The sequence below is a fragment of the Rhipicephalus sanguineus genome, chromosome 3, assembly GCF_013339695.2.
Source record: "Rhipicephalus sanguineus isolate Rsan-2018 chromosome 3, BIME_Rsan_1.4, whole genome shotgun sequence".
In the NCBI taxonomy this organism is placed as follows: Eukaryota; Metazoa; Arthropoda; class Arachnida; order Ixodida; family Ixodidae; genus Rhipicephalus; species Rhipicephalus sanguineus.
In genome coordinates, this window is record NC_051178.1 from 120189393 (window position 1) to 120195877 (window position 6485).

General features: G+C 50.9%; 1 protein-coding gene across 1 annotated transcript in view; it reads left to right on the plus strand.

Moving 5' to 3' along the window:
• LOC119387015 (cuticle protein 65) overlaps positions 1 to 5174 on the plus strand; it is a 567739-nt gene extending 562565 nt beyond the window's left edge. The window contains exon 3 of the mRNA XM_049413338.1: positions 5165 to 5174. The gene's annotated coding sequence lies outside the window, so the exon portion shown is untranslated. The remainder of the gene's footprint in view (positions 1 to 5164) is intronic.
• The last annotated feature ends 1311 nt before the right edge of the window (positions 5175 to 6485 follow it).

Below are 6485 nucleotides of genomic sequence, written 5' to 3' on the forward strand. Positions count from 1 at the left end.
CACGCCGAAATCTCCCCACGTGACGTCACGAATTTCAAAGTGTAGTATTGTATGAGAAGCCTTGGCATAGTAATGGGTTGCCCTCTTCCAGCGCCTTCTAGTGGGTCGTCCTCTTTGGTTGCTTGTGAAAGGAAGCCGCTCGCGCAGGGAGTTCGTGCCTTGCCGTGACTGCCTCGTTGAGTGCCGTCTATTAAACACCTTAACAATTTGGTGGAGAGTGCTCTGCTCCCATTCAATGCCCCTGGAGCTTCGATCCCGTACCCTGCCATCTACCATGCCTCAAGACTCCGCCCAGCAAACGCCTCCTCTCGCAACGACACATGTCCCGGTGTCCCCCGTATACGCGATCCACCTATCTTCACTGGCGCCGATAGCACCGACGTGGAGGACTGGCTCTCAACTTACGAGCGCGTCAGCATCCCCAACAAATGGGACGAAGAAGGCAAGTTAAGCAACTTGGTATTCTACCTCGCGGGCGTAGCAAGCTTGTGGTACAACAACCACGCATCCGATTTTGCGACTTGGTCCGATTTCAAGACCGCCGTCATCAGCGTTTTTGGCCGCCCAGCAGTTCGTAAGCTGCAAGCAGAACAGCGCTTACGTGAACGAGCTCAGCAGGCCGGTGAATCTTTCACAAATTATATCGAAGACATCCTCGACTTGTGTAAGAAGGCCAACGGAACCATGTCTGAGTCTGACAAGATCCGGACGTAATGAAAGGCATTGACGACGATGCCTTCACCATTCTGCTCGCCAAAACCCTGGCACAGTGGCCGAGGTCATAACGCTGTGCCAGAGCTACGAGGAGCTCCGCCGGCAGCGTTCGATGACCCATCGCTCCCCATCACGCAATGCAGAGCTTGCTGGCTTGGCGGCAGTGTACTCTAGTGAGGTATTTCACATAGTTTGCACTCAGCAAGTGACTACTTTCACGCAAGAGGCCGGTTCAGGGGTCTCCAACGCGGTTGACTGTGTGAAGCGGGTGCTCGGTTTTCTGCAAAGAGACAGCGACTGTAGACTATCTTGTGCTTTCAGTTCGTCGAAAATGATTATTTTGACAGTAAAGAACACAATTTCTTTCGAAAGTACTTACAGAAGTGCCCTGGAGGGCTTCTACGAGGTGTTTTTGTAGAGCACCGATAGTAAAATCTATGGGGAGCGCGCCGGCAGTATCCTACCTATAGCACGCAATCGAGGTGTGACCGATAGAGGATGACTCCGTAACTCCTCGCGGCCAGTATGTGCATGCATCTGCACCATGATCTGCTACTAAACGAAAACTGACAGTTTCATTGAAACACGGTACGGCTGCGTGGAGCCGATCGTCTTCTGGCTAGTTGCGTGCAGCACGTCACGTACTCGGCTCACGCCGTCACTGCTGGGCCGCTTGCTGTACCGCACACGTGCATTTGTCATGGGAGTGTTCTTCGTACCCGCTTCGCTCCAGACCATGCACAGATGCACTGAGTAGCTTGTTCGGTAATGCAGTCATGACGAGCTTCTAGCAGTTGTGGGGATTGAGGCCCCGTCGCCATTGCGCGGGTTTTTCGCCTAATTCTGCCGTCTGCATCTCCTATCATGACTCTCCCCTCCTCTGCGGTCCTACGACGCTAGGCGAGCGGGGGCGACGTTAACCTGATTCTCTGCACCGATTCTCGACAGTGGTGCCGCGCACGAGTCTCGCGAGACGTTCGCGCGGCGGGGGAGTCAGAATCTCTCTGGACGCCAACGCGAGCGGAGTTTGCCCTCGCTCGTGTGATCGGTCGCCCTGTGGTCACTGATCATGGACGCACGCAGCGTAGTCGCGAAGGACCGTTTCCCGCAGCGGCGTGTTGCCGTGAGCCCTTTTGCCCGCGGAGACGTGCCAGCGGCCCCTTTTTGTTGTATTTTCGCCCGTGGCGTGGTTAAGCCTGTTTTGCTTCTCCCGCCGCCTTTGGGAGCAGGCGTGTACTGCGTTTGTGGTGTTGCCGCAGGCAATAGAGTGTTGCGGATCTCGAGAGCAGTACTGTGTACTTGGCGCGCTGCGCTCGGCGCCTGTGTTGCGCCCGAACGCACGTGTGCTGCGGCACCCTAGTTAGCGCGAGGAGACTGCAAACGCGGCCCTGTGGCTCGCTAAGTCCGAACCCATGCTAGTGGCCGTACTCCTGTGAGATACGTGTACACTACACTGGCGCCCAACTCAGTATCAGAAGCTCATTAGGCTTTTGACTGCTCTTAGCGAGTCAGTACACCTGTGTGTCTTGGTCTCGCCGCAACATGTCTGCTTCGCGGGATTTTTGTCGTTGACTTTTCTGGTGAACGCCACGTTGCACGAGACGGAGGCCAGTGCCTCTGTCGAGGGGCACCTTTGTGCTCCCTTACGTGTCGCAACCCCGTGTCGCAACTACCCGAACGGTGTGCTCAGGCCCCTTCGACTGCTGCAGTACCCTTCGAAATGCGTGGCAGTTCGATGGCACAGCGTTTTCAGTCGGTTCCCTGTGGAATTGACAGGGCGCAGGCTTTGCCCCTTGCCAGCTTTGGCCGTCGTCAGCCACGCCCGGCACTTCGAACGTACACTGAGCAGGCGCCTGTATTGTCGACGGTAACCGGCCCAAGTGGCAATTATGTTCGAGAACAGGCAAATCTCTCTAGGAGCCTTTTTTGCTCTGGGAATGGCGCGCAGGGTGGTAGTCCTTTTGAAACCGCTCCACTGATCGAGCTGGGAGACTGTTCATCTTCGCTCGACCGCACCACTAACGCACCGACGGCTTCCTGTGAAGCAGGTGCAACGCAGACGCTGCTGCAAAACGCCGTCATGGTCCCTCAATACGTTTACTGGTCATGAAACTCCCGCGTAACTCAATGGGAGAGCTTCATATACCACCTGCACTTTCCGTGCCGCGGCGCTAGCGTAGCTAGAAGGGGGACAAGGAAGCCGGCTGCTGCTGGCCGCCATTAGTGGAGCGTGGGCGCGGAGTGGTGTTGTTTGTGCTGGTTTCACCCCTTTTTTCGCGGTCACGTCGTCATGACAGCGATGCACAACACCTGCGGTGTGCCGGGCTGTCGCTTGGGATACAAAGGCACCGTCGAAAATGTCCCCTGTTCTGTTTACCAGCCGACGCAGAACAATGCGACAGGTGAAAACGTGCAATCCCGCGACAGGAGACTGTCGGATTTTTGTTGGACTCCAAGTACGCTCGCGTGTGCAAAAAAAATTTTGTTGCAAGTGACATTGTACGTGCGGACGTGTGCACAGTGAATGGAAACATCGTTGCATTGCCTCGAGATCGACCAAGACTGTTGAAGACACCACGCCTAGAATTGTGTGTGTAGTGTTGTGAGTGTGTTTGGAGTTTTATGTGAAGTGCGGTGTTCGGAGTGTGTGCGTTTGCTTTCTGGATAATGATATAAACTAAAAGTGATGCCGTGGGCCAAAATGCAGTATATTGCTTTACTTTGATAGTGCTGTTTGCAGATGCTGTCGCTGAATCGAGAAAATTTCTAGAAAGGCTCAAAAAGAGCAATGCAGTTTTACGTATAATTGAGCAGTTTAAGCTGAGTAACTAGGTTGATGGAAGCTCCACCTTGATTTCGATTTGCACTGGTGTTTACATAGAAGGAACAGTGTGGCTAACTGGAACGCCAAGTTAGAAATCGTGGTCATTGCGACAGTATATTGGAATGGATAAAAAAAAGAGCCGTGTATATTAGAACTCGGCAGTGTTATGAAATCTGCATGCATAAAATGAAAACCTTTTGCTTGAAAATCGCACATAGTGCCTATATCTAGCAAAAGCAGCTCGCAGCAGTTTCACCTGATTATATTTTTCCAATCTTCAAAACCAAAAGCGCAAATTATGACACCAAAGAACAAAAAGGAAAACTACACGATGATCACTCTCCGTTTTGTGGTATCTCAATGTACGCTTTTGATTTTTAAAGCTACGTTTCACTGACGATATTCCTCAAGAGGTACTTCGAAGCTATGAATGCCTAGTTAGCCTGATATACAGGCTTGTTTATTGGCACGCGAACTTCTATTTGCACCTTCATGACGCCCTATAGAATAAAGTGACAATTAGTTCGAAAATGAGCGTTGCGTGCAGGCAGAGAACGGCTACTCCGCAACTTCTAGCGCAAAATATATTAACCTGTCAGTCATCTAGAACCAGTCAGTGTTCTGTTTAAGCTCGAAAGCGACTTTGCAGGAATCGAAAAATGTAGGAATGTCATGAACACACGCGTCACTTGACGCCCTCAGTCAAACGTTCCCAGCAATCAACGACTTGGGCAATTTGACAATGCGCATCATGTACCATATTGACAATACTAATCACTGCTATGATTTGTTAGCGAGAACACGAAGAAGGAAAATATCTGAAGAAGTGTATTTGACAGAAAATGTTGCCACGAACACGCCACTGCCCTACCAAGCGCGGCAGACCAATGCCCTTCTGCTTACGGTGACACCTCTCGTGGCCACTTTTGTCCCTATATCAGTGATTCCACTCCTGCGTCAACTGCGCCAAAGTGCTCCAAATTGTATTAACTGCGCCATCGTGATAATATCAACGAAAATTGCGCCAAACTGCGCCAAATTGAGCCAGAGTCTCGGGTTTGGGGGCGTCTATTGGCAATTGCACGGCCGGCGCGTCAAAACGTGCAGCTTCATCTTGGGGCCGTCAGTGTTACAACCACGGACCAATCATTATTCCTCTGAATAAATAGCGCTCGCGCATGCGTGCCGAGTGAGCCATGACTCCATGCACGGTGCTGACGCAGCTTCTGTTCTGCAAGGGCTCGACAGCAAAACGTGCTCTCCGCGGAGGCTCGTGACGTCTAGGCCTATCAATAGCGAGAAAGTGCGACAGCGATTCATCGGCGGACGTCGTCTGTTCCAGAAACGCTGCTGATAGCTCGTTTCAAGCGTCGCACGGCACGCAGTGAAAGCAATGTGCAATAATAACTGCACGCGTGCTGCTAAAATGTCTGTCACTTCTGTTTCTGGACATCGCGGAATGAAATCTGGGATCGTAGCAATAGATATATGAAACAATATCGAATTTTCCGTGCTTCGCGTCTATGGAAGAGCACGTGAACGGTGGGAACGCGTTGACACTTTTGCTCAGATACACTTTATCCATGGATCTTCACCCAGAGAGCTTTTTCGAATTCCTTTTACCAGCACTTCCGAGTTTGTAATCACTGTGCTGTAAATACCCCTTAAAAGGCCCTGCCCTTTCGAGCTCGTCAGTGTGCTAGGGTTCGAATTCGAATTTTTTGTTGCTTTTTAAAAATGTAATCTCATTAAAAAAGCATGCCTCCTGGTCCGAGCAGCTGCAGTTGCGTTTTAATATGCACAGCTGTCAGTAGCGCGCCCGTCGCTGACGGCCCACAGTGAAGCGGCTGCGCCATGTTACACGTCCGCCCCTCGCTTTCCAGGGTCAATAGCTGACGGTTAAAGAAACCCACATTTCGCTTAAGGGCGAAGTAATGAATGCGATACCAACAAATTGTATATTTTTACGAAGTAAGGTTGGCAGCTAACTCTTCTGGATCCGACCTCACGTAACTCATCAAAACGCTGGTTTAAGGGAATATGGCCGTTCCAGGAACCGAAGCGTTTTCGTGCTGTGAGATCTCTAAACGCGAAGTAAGCGTTAGAGCACAGCAAGTTTACGGGCCGTCTCCCGATGCCTCGAGATAGCGCGCGCGCCAGCGACTGCTCCCTTCGAGCGATGCAGTCACCCCCTCCCCTCCCCTCCCGCTCCTTACGAAGACGGGCGGGGCGTTTCCTCTCTATATGATGAGCAATCGACGGCAGGCCGCACACGCGGAAGATGTTATCGCCTGCTCCGTGCGACGGATACGGACGGCTCCTTTAATCTCCGCTTCAGTCACGTTCATTGCCAGCGCTTGCGAGCTTTTACCAGCGGCTAGAATGCGCGGGTGATGCTATCATTTTGGGTCATTTACGGAAAATACGGCGACGAAAAACGTGGGGGTCTGCCATATACAATTGCTATCACGATAAAAATTTTTAAAAATTATACCAACTCCCGCTAAAGGGAACCATGTGTGTATGCAAAGCAATGGGGAGATGGTTCGCTTGAGCGGGATGGTGTAAATTTTCTTTCTTGCTTTCTCAAGCCTGTTTCCTCTGGCTGAATCAGCCTCCTTCCGGTTCCATCCAGGTCAATTTATATTTGTCTAGTATCTGTTTATTATAGCTCGAAAATATAAAGGTAATGCCAGTGCAGGACTGAGCTGCATGAGCCCTTATTTTCATTAGCGAGAAGTGTGGAGTTCTCCCGATGATTTTTTTTCCGTGATATTTGCAATGAATCGAAATATTTCTAGCTCTTTTATAAAGGCCATAATAATTACTCAGGTGCTTGAATGCTAATGTAATTTGCTTCTCTAGTGCACTCCACGATGTAAACTTAGCTGCTCCAGAGTGCTCCAGGTGCCTAATTACTTGCTCTAAAGTGCTGCAGGATGAAAAT